The following is a 14,402-nucleotide window of genomic DNA, read 5'->3' as shown; positions in this document are numbered from 1 at the left end:
TCAACTGTATCAAAAGTCTCACACAGTTCCCCAAGCGCTGTCTTCAGAGAGGGTGACTCCCAGAATGCCTCAGCTTTTTTGTCTCATGGTTTAAGTGGTGCACACAGCCATGGAAAGATCATCAAATCACTGTTTTACCACTCAGCTTAATCTCCACAACAAAGAGAAAGATACAAAATGGAGAGAAGTGGAGTGTGAGATTAAGTAGAAACTTGATGGATGCAAATTGACGGCTCAGTTTCCCAGTGTTGCTAAGGGGAGTGAGGAATCTTGATTTCAAACCTCCCAGGCCGGAGAGTGGCTGGTGATCGGACGTTCCCTGTTACCTCTGCAGTAGCCAGCCGCTCTATTAGTGTCCGCTGTTGTGGCCATCTGCCGGATTACCCAGCAGGCTATATTTTCATAGAGAGCATCCCATTCTTATCCCGCCTGCAAAGGTTTACATTAAGGTTGAACTCGGGTGCACTTACAATAGCAGATGAAGTAAGCTCTATCCTTCTAACAGCAGCCCTTCCCATCTTCTCACTGTTAGAGAGGCTGGTTATGCTGGGTTTAAAAGGGCTGCTTTACTATGGCATGAAAGAGGATCTCATGCAATGCCACTGTCGCCGATTTCTTTTCATGCATCATCAATAAGTGATGCCCAGGATAAAAAAACATTTGTATGTGCCAAGTGTAATTGTCTCATTCTAGTAGGCATCAAAAGGCCAACTTTTCTGTGTTACCATACAGGTGAACTCATTCCTGGGAAAAACGTTTTTTTCTCAGCCTAGTAGGAGTGATGGCGTCCCCCTTTTTCCCTGGTCTAACGGGATTAGTCGTGCCAGTGCTCCCCCGGCTGTCACGGTACTGTCTACTTCCCATCTCTCCCCCGGGCCTCTAATGTGATTAACCCAGCCCCTGTGGTCCGCACAGTTCTGGAGGGTAATTAAGGGGGGGGGGGGCACCTCCATGGCATGTCCCTCCCCAGGCCTTACTCGCTGTCTTTGGCACCTTTGTAAGATTGGATGGGCTGGTGTGTATGAAAGTGAGAAGTACCAGTGACTGAAAGAAAACTTTCTGAAAGTGTGTAGAATTCATGAATGATTACAATTAATTTTGGTATCCATTTAATCTGATACACGTCCACATATAGATGTATCATGTAATCCTCACCCAGCTCGGAGCTTGTGATAACATACATTGTTGGAAATGCGTCATTTAAAATTTGCATGCATTTGGTCCATGCTTAGTCTACTAGGAATAGTCTAAGTGATCTTTCCTCTCAGATATCTATCAAGCCGATTATAGCGATTATCAAATCTCAGTAAAAGCTTATAAATACTTGACAATGGAATGCAGATTATTATACCATTGATGTGTCGACTACTGACAATCTGTTCAAACCATTTGCATCCTGACATTTATAGATGTCTTTTAAAAAGAGCAGTACTGAATATTCATCACAGGCTTAAGTGAAAGTAGTAATGATTGATTCTGCCCATCATCTTGTCAGACCTCAGCGTTATGTGGATGCGCCTGTTTAACACATGTCACGCTCATGTTCGACTTGTCTGTCACAAGTTTTCCATCATGGCATCTGTTCCTTAAAAATAGGTGGGGCAGTAGGTCTCCCAAACCACATGGCCTTTACCACCCCACTGAATAAAAAGCTTATCTGATGAATAAACGCCTTCCCAAGGACAAAAGTAAATACTCAGAGCATCAAACACCTTTCTGTTTAGAGAAAATAGCCTTTGGTGTTGAAAGCCATTGTTTCAGTATTTGCTCCATATTATCATGACACAAGGCGAGACCCAGACACAGGAGGCAGATGGTTGGATTCTTAATGTTTAGTAGTCCTAAAGGGGTAGGCAAGAGAATGGTCGTGGACAGGCAAAAGAGTCCAGAACAGGCAAGCGTCAAAACCGGGAGGACTAGAAAAGAGAACAGCATAGGCAGGAATACGGGGAGGGAAAAAATCTAAAATAAAAAAAGCTGGTTGACTTGGAACATACAAGACGAACTGGCACAGAGACAGAAAACAGGAATAAATACACTGGGGAAAACAAGCAACACTTGGAGGGGGTGGAGACAGTAACGAGGACAGGTGAAACTGATCAGGGTGTGACAGTACCCCCCCCCCCCCCCCCCCTCCCTAGGGACGCCACCTGGCATCCTACCTAGGTGCATACCTGGTTGACCAGGGTGTCGTCGGTGATGAGAGCTGGATCCAGGATGTCACTAGTGGGAACCCAGCACCTCTCCTCCGGGCCGTAACCCGCCCAGTCAACCAGGTACTGGAAACCCCAGCCCCGTGGTCAAACACCCAGGAGACATTTTACCGTGTAGGCCAGATGGCCATCAGTGACACGGGGAGAGGGGGCAGAAGACAAAGAACAGTGAGACACGGGCTTAAATCCTAGACACATGGAAAGTAGGGTGAATACGGAGGGTACTGGGTAGTGGAACTCAGGACTCCGGAGATGGGAAAAGGACCAATGAAACGAGGGGACAGTTTGCAGGACACTACCCGAAGGGGCCACTGTCAGACTGACAGTGTTGCCACCAGACAGAGGGAGCCCAGTGATCTATGAGACCAGGGACCTGTAGAGGCTGAAGGAGGCCAGAAGGAGCTTGCCGTGGAGTCTTGTTCTGAGCACATACTGTGCACGCGGCGAAGAAGGCAGAGACGTCAGGAGCCATGGTGAGCCACCAGAAATGTTGTCGGAGGAAGGCTAGTGTACGACGGGACCCTGGATGACAGAGCCCATTCCAGGACCCAGGACCGGACTGGGTTAGGGACAAACAGCCGGTTAGCCGGGCCACCTTCAGGTCCAGGCTGGGAGTGTTGTGCCTCGCGAACCAGGTTCTCAATTCACAGTGGCAGCAAAGCATGAGGTAGGGAGAATGGTTTTGGAGGTCGAGGGTGTGGCAGAGGAACTGTATAGGCGGGAGAGAGCGTCAAGCTTCACATTTTTTTACCCTGGGTGGTAGGAAATGGTGTAGTTGAATCTGGTAAACAGGAGGGCCCACCGGGCCTGCCTGGAGTTGAGGCGCTTGTCTGTACAGAGATATTCCAAGTTATGGTCGGTCCTGACCAAGAATGGCTGTTCTGCTCCTTCCAGCCAGTTCCTCCACTCTTCCAACGCCATCTTAACCGCCAGGAGTTCTCGGTTGCCGACATCATACTTCCTCTCTACAGGATTGAGACGATGGGACAGGAAGGCACAGGGATGAAGCTTTTGGTCCTGGGCAGATCGCTGGGACAGGATGGCCCCCACTCCAACAGCCGAAGCATCAACTTCCACCACAAATTGACGCGAGGGGTCCGGATGGATAAGGATAGGTGCGGTTGTGAACCGATGCTTCAGGTCAAATACTTTGTCGACAGCTGGAGATCATTTGAACGTACCTTGGGAGAGGTGAGTTTTTATTTTTATTTTATTTAACCTTTATTTAACCAGGTAGGCAAATTGAGAACACGTTCTCATTTACAATTGCGACCTGGCCAAGATAAAGCAAAGCAGTTCGACACATACAACAACACATAGTTACACATGGAGTAAAACAAACATATAGTCAATAATACAGATGAAAAAAAAAATAAGTCTATATACAATGTGAGCAAGTGAGGTGAGATAAGGGAGGTGAAGGCAAACAAATATATGTATAAATAAATAAAAATATAAAAAGGCCATGGAGGCGAAGTGAGTACAACACAGCAAGTAAAATAAAAACTAAAAAACACTGGAATGGTTGGTTTGCAGTGGAAGAAAGTGCAAAGTAGAGACAGAAATAATGGGGTGCAAAGGAGCAAAATAAATTAATAAATAAATACAGTAGGTAAAGAGGTAGTTGTTTGGGCTAAATTGTAGATGGGTTATGTACAGGTGCAGTAATCTATGAGCTGCTCTGACAGCTGGTGCTTAAAGCTAGTGAGGGAGATAGGTGTTTCCAGTTTCAGAGATTTTTGTAGTTCGTTCCAGTCATTGGCAGCAGAGAACTGGAAGGAGAGGCGTCCAAAGGAAGAATTGGTTTTGGGGGTGACTAGAGAGATATACCTGCTGGAGCGCGTGCTACAGGTAGGTGCTGCTATGGTGACCAGCGAGCTGAGATAAGGGGGGACTTTACCTAGCAGGGTCTTGTAGATGACCTGGAACCAGTGGGTTTGGCGACGAGTATGAAGCGAGGGCCAGCCAACGAGAGTGTACAGGTCGCAGTGGTGGGTAGTATATGGGGCTTTGGTGACAAAACGGATGGCACTGTGATAGACTGCATCCAATTTATTGAGTAGGGTTTTGGAGGCTATTTTGTAAATGACATCACCGAAGTCGAGGATTGGTAGGATGGTCAGTTTTACAAGGTTATGTTTGGCAGCATGAGTAAAGGATGCTTTGTTGCGGAATAGGAAGCCAATTCTAGATTTGACTTTGGATTGGAGATGTTTGATGTGGGTCTGGAAGGAGAGTTTACAGTCTAACCAGACACCTAGGTATTTGTAGTTGTCCACATATTCTAAGTCAGAGCCGTCCAAAGTAGTGATGTTGGACAGGCGGGCAGGAGCAGGCAGCGATCGGTTGAAGAGCATGCATTTGGTTTTACTTGTATTTAAGAGCAGTTGGAGGCCACGGAAGGAGAGTTGTATGGCATTGAAGCTCGCCTGGAGGGTTGTTAACACAGTGTCAAGAGAAGGGCCAGAAGTATACAGAATAGTGTCGTCTGCGTAGAGGTGGATCAGAGAATCACCAGCAGCAAGAGCGACATCATTGATGTAAACAGAGAAGAGAGTCGGTCCAAGAATTGAACCCTGTGGCACCCCCATAGAGACTGCCAGAGGCCCGGACAACAGACCCTCCGATTTGACACACTGAACTCGATCAGAGAAGTAGTTGGTGAACCAGGCGAGGCAATCATTAGAGAAACCAAGGCTGTCGAGTCTGCCAATGAGGATGTGGTGATTGACAGAGTCAAAAGCCTTGGCCAGGTCAATGAATACGGCTGCACAGTATTGTTTCCTATCGATGGCGGTTACGATATCGTTTATGACCTTGAGCGTGGCTGAGGTGCACCCATGACCAGCTCTGAAACCAGATTGCATAGCGGAGAAGGTGTGGTGTGATTCGAAATGGTCGGTAATCTGTTTGTTGACTTGGCTTTCGAAGACCTTAGAAAGGCAGGGTAGGATAGATATAGGTCTGTAGCAGTTAGGGTCAAGGGTGTCCCCCCCTTTGAAGAGGGGGATAACCGCAGCTGCTTTCCAATGCCGAGAGGGGGTGCTGTAGTCCCAAATGAAACAGCGGTAGAAGTTAACAAAACCAAGAAACCATTGCAACTGCACCCTGGATGTTGGTTGAGGCCAATCCACCACTGCTTTCACCGTTCCAGGATCCATCTGAACATCGTCCTCAGCAATGGCATATCCCAGAAAGGTGATAGTAGAGCGGTGGAACTCACTTCTCAGCTTTCACAAACAGTTTGTTCTCCAGGAGGAGCTGAAGGACCTGTCTGACATGAAGAACATTTTCTTGTGCAGATTGGGTGGGGGGGGGTGGGGAAACAGGATGTCGTCAAGGTACACGAACACAAACCTGTTTAGCATGTCCCGAAGCACATCATTGACCAAAGCCTGGAAAACAGCAGGGGCGTTGGTGAGTCCAAATGGCATGACCTGGTACTCATAATGACCACTTGCTGTGTTGAAGGCTGTCTTCCACTCATCCCCCTCGTGTATCTGAGCCAGGTGGTAGGCATTCAGAAGGTCCAACTTGAAAATATGGTGGCCCCCTGGAGAGGTTCAAACGCTGAAGAAAGGAGAGGTAGGGGGGTAACGATTCTTGAAAGTAATGTCGTTAAGTCCCCGGTAGTCAATGCATGGACACAGGGTCTTGACCGTCTCCACCAAGAAAAACCTTGTTCCGGCAGGAGATGCAGACGGATGGACGGCCCCAGTGGCCAGAGACTCCTCCATAGCTTTGGTCTCTGGTCCGGACAGAGAATACAACGGACCCTGAGGTGGTGTAGTGCCTGGGAGAAGATCAATGGCAGTCATAAGGACGGTGTGGGGGAAGGGAAGTAGCACGTGCCTTACTGAAGACCTCCAGGAGGTTATGATACTCCGTGGGAATGGCAGAGAGATCCACAGTCTTGCTAACGTCCTGAGGAAGACGACTTGGGGAAGGCTGTGCTGCTTGAAGGCAGTGGGAATGGCAAAAATGGGCTCCAACCCAGGATGGAGCTTGTGATCCAGTCAATCACAGGATTGTGTTTTTGTAGCCAGGAAAATCCCAAAACGACTGGAACATGGGGAGATGCAATGAGGAGGAACTGTATGGTCTCACTGTGGTTACCAGAAACCCGTAATTGAATGGGCACAGTACTATGGGTGACTTCCCATATAGAGCGGCCGTCCAGTACCCTAGCATCCATGGGAACAGAGGCTGAGTGGGAATACCAAGTTATCGTGGACATTCATCAGCCCCAGAGTCAATGAGCAGTCGGAGAGACTTGGATTGGTCTCCACACAGCACAAGTACAAACAAGGGTGTGCAGGTTTTGGGAATTAGGGAACTCCCAGTTTGACTCACCATGGTGCTGGTACCCACTAGAGACAAGTGTTTCCTAATAGGACAGGTAGCTATAAAATGTCCTTCCCCTCCAAAGTACAGACAACAGTTACTGTTCATCCTCTGTGAGCGTTCCCCAACTGACAACCTAGCTCTTCCCAACTGCATAGGCTCAGGAATATCCAACTCACCCATCGTAGATTCACGAGAGGGCTCAGGTGGCTTCGAATCCTCTCAGAAAAGCTGCCTTTGGAAACTTATGGATTCCCTCGAAGGTGAACGAGCCATAGCGCATCCACAAGTGTGCACAAGACCAGACCTCCTCACTCCTACGTTCCCTTAAGCGTCCATTGATTTTGATCATTAGGGCAATTAGGGAGTCAAGGTCCACCGGTAATTCCCGAGCAGCTAGCTCATCCTTTACATCCTCAGATAATCCGTACAGAAAAGTATCGAAAAGAGACTCCGGATTCCAGGCACTCTCGGCAGCCAAAGTGCGAAAATCAACCGCGTAGTCAGCCACACTACAGGAGTTGACGTAAGTCAAGCAGTTTACTGGCCCCCTTTCTCTCAGATACTCAAATACCTTTCTCACCTCTGCCATAAATTCCTCCAAATTGCAGATTGTTGTTCCCAAACGGCCGTAGCCCAGGAGAGCACCCTTCCCGACATTAGCGTAATGATATACACCATCTTTGATCGGTCTGAAGGAAACGAAGATGGCTGTTGCTCAAAAATAAGCGAGCACTGAGAAAGAAAACCCCGGCAGGCACCAGGATTCCCTGAATATCGCTCCAGAGGTGGTAAGCGGGGTTCTTGGGGAGTCGGGATAGGCTGTACCAACTCACCACAGAGAGGTGGCACAGAGAGGTTTTTTCCAGAGGTGGCAGGCAGGCTCTGAGCTAACTCCCTGATTTGCTCCATAATAGCCTTCAACCCATGTTCGTGGCGTTCCGTCAAGGAACTGAGCCCTTCCAGAAGGCCCTGTAACAACTCCTCATGTCTCCCAATGGTGGCTCCCTGCAGGAAGACAGCGTGGCGGAGCTGGTCCAAGTCTGCTGGGTCGGTCATGGCCAGTTCGTACTATCATGACACAAGGAGAGACCCAGATGCAGAAACAGGAGGCAGATGGTTGGAGTCTTAATGTTTAATAATCCAAAAGGAGTAGGCAAGAGAATGGTCGTGGACAGGCAAAAGGTCAAAACCAGATCAGAGTCCAGGAGGTACAGAGTGGCAGAAAGGCTCGTGGTCAAGGCAGGCAGGTACAGAGTCCAGAACAGGAAAGGGTCAAAACCGGGAGGACTAGAAAAAAGAGAATAGTGAAGGCAGGCATACAGGAAAAACCACTGGTAGACTTGGAACATACAAGACGAACTGGCACAGAGAGACAGAAAACACAAGGATAAATACACTGGGGAAAACAAGCGACACCTGGAGGGGGTGGAGACAATAGCGAGGATAGGTGAAACTGATCAGGGTGTTACACATATCTTGGTTTGAAAGTTACCTCACTGGTGGACAGAAGTCTGTTGTGTCAGTGGTCAGTTCTCAGAACCCATAGCAGTAGCAGTTGATTGTGGAGTACCACAAGGTTGTCCCCTAAACCCATATCACACTTGAAATCAAATGTTTGCTGATATCTCTAAGATGTCTGCCCAATTTGTAAAGTCTCCTTATGCAGTCCTACAAAAGTACAGTGGGGAGAACAAGTATTTGATACACTGCCGATTTTGCAGGTTTTCCTACTTACAAAGCATGTAGAGGTCTGTCATTTTTATCATAGGTACACTTCAACTGTGAGAGACGGAATCTAAAACAAAAATCCAGAAAATCACATTGTATGATTTTTAAATAATTAATTTGCATTTTATTGCATGACATAAGTATTTGATCACCTACCAACCAGTAAGAATTCCGGCTCTCACAGACCTGTTAGTTTTTCTTTAAGAAGCCCTCCTGTTCTCCACTCATTACCTGTATTAACTGCACCTGTTTGAACTCGTTACCTGTATAAAAGACACCTGTCCACACACTCAATCAAACAGATTCCAACCTCTCCACAATAGCCAAGACCAGAGAGCTGTGTAAGGACATCAGGGATAAAATTGTAGACCTGCACAAGGCTGGGATGGGCTACAGGACAATAGGCAAGCAGCTTGGTGAGAAGGAAACAACTGTTGGCGCAATTATTAGAAAATGGAAGAAGTTCAAGATGACGGTCAATCACCCTCGGTCTGGGGCTCCATGCAAGATTTCACCTCGTGGGGCATCAATGATCATGAGGAAGGTGAGGGATCAGCCCAGAACTACACGGCAGGACCTGGTCAATGACCTGAAGAGAGCTGGGACCACAGTCTCAAAGAAAACCATTAGTAACACACTACGCCGTCATGGATTAAAATCCTGCAGCGCACGCAAGGTCCCCCTGCTTAAGCCAGTGCATGTCCAGGCCCGTCTGAAGTTTGCCAATGACCATCTGGATGATCCAGAGGAGGAATGGGAGAAGGTCATGTGGTCTGATGAGACAAAAATAGAGCTTTTTGGTCTAACTCCACTCGCCGTGTTTGGAGGAAGAAGAAGTATGAGTACAACCCCAAGAACACCATCCCAACCGTGAAGCATGGAGGTGGAAACATCATTCTTTGGGGATGCTTTTCTGCAAAGGGGACAGGACGACTGCACCGTATTGAGGGGAGGATGGATGGGGCCATGTATCGCGAGATCTTGGCCAACAACCTCCTTCCCTCAGTAAGAGCATTGAAGATGGGTCGTGGCTGGGTCTTCCAGCATGACAACGACACGAAGCACACAGCCATGGCAACTAAGGAGTGGCTCCGTAAGAAGCATCTCAAGGTCCTGGAGTGGCCTAGCCAGTCTCCAGACCTGAACCCAATAGAAAATCTTTGGAGGGAGCTGAAAGTCCGTATTGCCCAGCGACAGCCCCGAAACCTGAAGGATCTGGAGAAGATCTGTAGGGAGGAGTGGGCCAAAATCCCTGCTGCAGTGTGTGCAAACCTAGTCAAGAACTACAGGAAACGTATGATCTCTGTAATTGCAAACAAAGGTTTCTGTACCAAATATTAAGTTCTGCTTTTCTGATGTATCAAATACTTATGTCATGCAATAAAATGCAAATTAATTACTTAAAAATCATACAATGTGATTTTCTGGATTTTTGTTTTAGATTCCATCTCTCACAGTTGGAGTGTACCCATGATAAAAATGACAGACCTCTACATGCTTTGTAAGTAGGAAAACCTGCAAAATCGGCAGTGTATCAAATACTTGTTCTCCCCACTGTATATCACAACCTATCTCTATATGAATGCATTTCAAACCAAATGTGTATGCTTGTCTGTACCAGCCAAAAATAATGCTTCATGGACAGTGACTAACTTTGATAACTAAAAAAAGTTGCGCAATTGACTGAGGATGTCACTGGGTGGGCATTTTCAGTCAAGACCCTTGTTTCGCCTACAACATACAAACATATGTGTGTGGCAAGCTGTCAAGAAGCCTGACACAAGGAGATATTCACGGTTGTACTGTCAGATATTTTACAGAATGTGGCACAGTCTGGGAGTGTTGCAGAACCTGTGTCTACATTTTCATCCCTGCATTATAAAATGTTGTTCTGGAACTAAACTAAACCAACAGTAAATGTTTTGGACTGCTCTAGAATGTGGCAATGCTGTAACAGTAACACATTTCTACTAGACCTAGCCTGTTGAATTTTATTTGTGTTTTTGAAGACTAGTCTGGACAAAAGACACCCTCTACCCCTACCCAACTGAATGCCAATGCAGAGTAGGACAGCCATGTTCGACCCCCCCCCCCCCCCCCCCATGCTGGGTTTTGCAGTATTTCACGTGAGTGCACAGCATTGGCCAGGCGATGGCACGGAGGATTAAGAGCCTTAATTAAGATTTTGTAACAACGGAACGAGGACAGAGTGGGGTAGGGAGGTTCCTTAAACAGCTGCCTGTCCCGAACCAACCTCTGATGATCCTCTGCATGTCTATGTCTCTGCATGTCCATGTCATGATGGAACCTTGGGGGGTTGTGTTCAAATGCAGTCTGTGAATGTATGCAGTCTGGGATTCTTGTTTGTGGACTTGAGAGAGAGCAAAACAGAGAGAGAGAGTGTGTGTATATATGAGTTTAAATGTCAGTGTGTGTACGTCAGTGTGAGACAAAGGCAACAGTGAGAGAAAATAATCCATATATTGTGTCTGTGTGAGAAGCAGTGCTGTGTGGGAAGAGGGTAACACCCCATGTATAGAGTTAGGGAGTGTCCCAATCCCAAAATCCAACACAACACCGTGTAATGGGAGCTGACACTTATTGTAATAATATGGGCTAATGAGTGTCTAAAAGCCTGTGACCGTGTGCTTTGAGGAATCTCATCGTGTGCGTAAGTGTGGGGGTTGGAGAAGACAAATAGCTATATTAACACAGCATACACCGAGTGTACAAAACATTAAGGACACCTTCCTAATACTGTGTTGCCCCCCCCCCCCCCCCTCACAATTTTCGCCCTCAGAAAAGCATACATTTGTCGGGGCATGGACTCTACAAGGTCTCGAAAGTGTTCCACTTGGGTTGCTGGCCCATGTTGATTCCAGTGCTTCCCACAGTTGTGTCAAGTTGGCTGAATGTCCTTTGGGTGGTGGACCATTCTTGATACATACTGAAAACTGTTGAGCGTGAAAGACCCAGCATCGTTGCAGTTCTTGACACAAAACGGTGCACCTAACACCTACTACCATACCCTGTTCAAAGGCAATTAAATCTTTTGTCCTGCCCATTCACTCACTGAATGTCACACATACACAATCTATGTCTCAATTGTCTCAAGGCTTAAAAATCATTCTTTAACCTGTCTCCTCCCCTTTATCTACACTGATTGAAGTGGATTTAACAAGTGACATCAATAAGGGATCATAACTTTCACCTGGATTTACCTGGTCAGTCTATGTCATGGAAAGAGCAGGTGTTCATAATGGTTTGTACACTCAGTGTACACTATATTGGTGTATATAATGGGATCCAGGCATAATGAAAAAAATATTACTCAAAAAGTGTTCTGTTACTCATTTCAAAGAGAAATGAGCTTCATAGCCATGGAATTTGGCAAAGCAAAATTCCAGTAATACACATTTGCATATGGGAAACTGACTAGTGGCTGCTATGCAAAACAACTAATTCATTCTGTATTTTTTTATGCGAACATCATTTATCAAAATGATGTTACAGTTTTTATTTAACTACACAAGGCAGTTAAGAACAAATCCTTATTTACAATGACGGCCTACGCCAGACAACACTGAGCGCTGCCATATGGCAGTGCCTTAGACCGCTGCGCCACTCGGGAGCCCATTACACAACAGAGTTACAATATGGAGATCATCAATCTGATATACCCACACACTTTCAATAGAATGAACAAGTGTGAGAGATTGAAAAATACATAGGCCTGCAGTTCTGGTTTTGCCTCGAGAATATGTCCTTGCCATTATAACTTGCCCAAATTAGCCACTTGATGGCAGTGTTGAGTAGGCCTGATTCCATAGCCTTATATCAGCAGGCAGCGGCACATAGCTACTTGATTTTTGTGTTTTGTGTGACAAAACTATTAACCTATTCATATTTGATATAATAGTAACACTAATTTATGAATTTCACATGACTGGGCTCTGGGGAGCCAGGCCCAGCCAATCAGAATGAGTTTTTCCCCACAAAAGGGCTTTATTACAGACAGAAATACTTCACAGTTTCATCAGCTGTCTGGGTGGCTGGTGTCAGACAGCCGGTGAAGAAGCTGGATGTGGAGGCGTGGTTATAGGTGATCTACGGTTGTGAGGTCGGTTGGACGTAATGCCAAATTCTCTACAAATACGTTGGAGGCGGCTTATGGTAGAGAAATTAACATCTGTGGCATTGTGTTTTGTGACAGAACTGCACATTTTAGAGTGGCCTTTTATTGTCCCCAGCACAAGGTGCACCTGTGTAATGATCATACTGTTTAATCAGCTTCTTGACATGCCACACCTGTCAGGTGGATGGATTACTTTGGAAAAGTTTAAATGCTCACTAACAGGGATGTAAACACATTTGTGCACAACATTTGAGAGAAATAAGCTTTTTGTGGGATCTTTCATTTCAACTCATGAAACATGGGACCAACACTTTACATGTTGCGTTTATATTTTTGTTCAGTATAGCTATCTAGCGTGCTCCGAACACCTGTGCGTAAGGGTAACTGGGGAGGAAGTGTAGTTGGTCAACTGGAGGCACACACACACTGTGTATGGATCTGTGTAAAACTGCTACACTAAGTGTATCTTTTTTATTTGAAAGATTATTTCTTGCTGACATGAAAGAATAGGGGCATATCAGCATATGTTCGAAAGCCATTTCAAAGCGAGGATTATTGACGTTTTTAAACGTTAAAACACAGCGTCGGGAATTGTAGTTCACAGGGAACCAAGCGTTGGCAAATGTAACCACTGAAAACACTACATATACGGAGAAGAAAGGTTTTCGAGTGCTGCAGTAGATGTCTGTATGAGTAGGCTGTCTCTAGTCTACTAATAAATAATTTACACAAAAAGCATAACATGTTTACATCATTGGTCTAGCCTGCATTATGAATGATCAGCAACAATATTACTTTTTTGAGCAACAATATATGTTTGTCTCAACAATGCGTTCTGCTTTTTTAGTTGGGTTAAAATAAATACTGAGCAAGTCACTCCATGTAGCCACAGGCGCCGAGAATGCCGGGTCAAAAACAGGGCACACCGTCTGGCTAAACAAGCGCACTGGCGTGGGCTGCACAGGCTGTGTTTTTGCTGGATCAATAGACTTTAAACATTGAAAAAAATACCTAAGTGGCAATAAAACACAGCAACAACGTGTCAATTTCAACATAGTAAAACAATTTCTTAACAAAAACATACATTTTAGAGACGGGATTGGTGAATGGAATGGTATTTGGTTTTCTTATTTTTCACACACAGTGTGTCCGGTTCTTTTGATTGACAAACATTCACTAATGGCTGTGGTGCATCCATGACCATATCTTCAACACTAGCATAATTTTATTGATTGCCTCTGCAAAGGAGATCCAATGGACTGCCCTGATTTTTGCCACTTCAATCTCCTTCACCCCCTGCTGGAGAAAGAAAAACACAGCATAGACCAGCCTTCGTTGTGTTTTTGCTGTTGACCAGCCTTCGTTGTAGCAGAGTGTGTTTTTGCTGTTGACCAGCCTTCGTTGTAGCAGAGTATTCTCAGTCTCGAGTCCGGTCTCGAGACCATATATTGAGTGTCTCGGTTGTCGGACACATTTTTACTTGGTCATGACTCGGGCTCGGACAATGAGGAATTTCTTCCCGAGACCAGCGGAGTAAAAACCTAATAATTATCAGCTCCCATTCATTCAGTGCATAAAACTGCCTTGCCAGGACAAATATCCACACTCCATTCATGACACATGAATAAGTTATCGCCTATCGAAACCTGTGCTTCCTACTTTACTCGTAACATTAATGTCCTTTACTTTAATTTTAAAATATCCTCAAACTTTGTCGCCCTCGTCAGAACTTCCTTAATTCGCTGGTAGTGAAGAGTGGGGGAAATTGCTTGAAAGTTGAGTGTTCACTATTAGTAAGGGGAGACCGGGGAAAGTTGTAACATATTTTGTCTTTTTATCTATTATAGACCTGTTTTGGGTTAGTGATCAGTTGTAGAGTGGCTCTCTAATAGCCCTCAGCATGCATTTTATCACCATTCAGAATGTCTAAAGCAGCCTTTCTTATAGTATGGGTCGCAGATATGTTTTTTTTTTAAACA

The sequence above is a fragment of the Salvelinus alpinus genome, chromosome 13, assembly GCF_045679555.1.
Source record: "Salvelinus alpinus chromosome 13, SLU_Salpinus.1, whole genome shotgun sequence".
Taxonomy (NCBI): domain Eukaryota; kingdom Metazoa; phylum Chordata; class Actinopteri; order Salmoniformes; family Salmonidae; genus Salvelinus; species Salvelinus alpinus.
The sequence above is the reverse complement of the archived record's forward strand: the minus strand, read 5'-3'. Positions refer to the sequence as shown.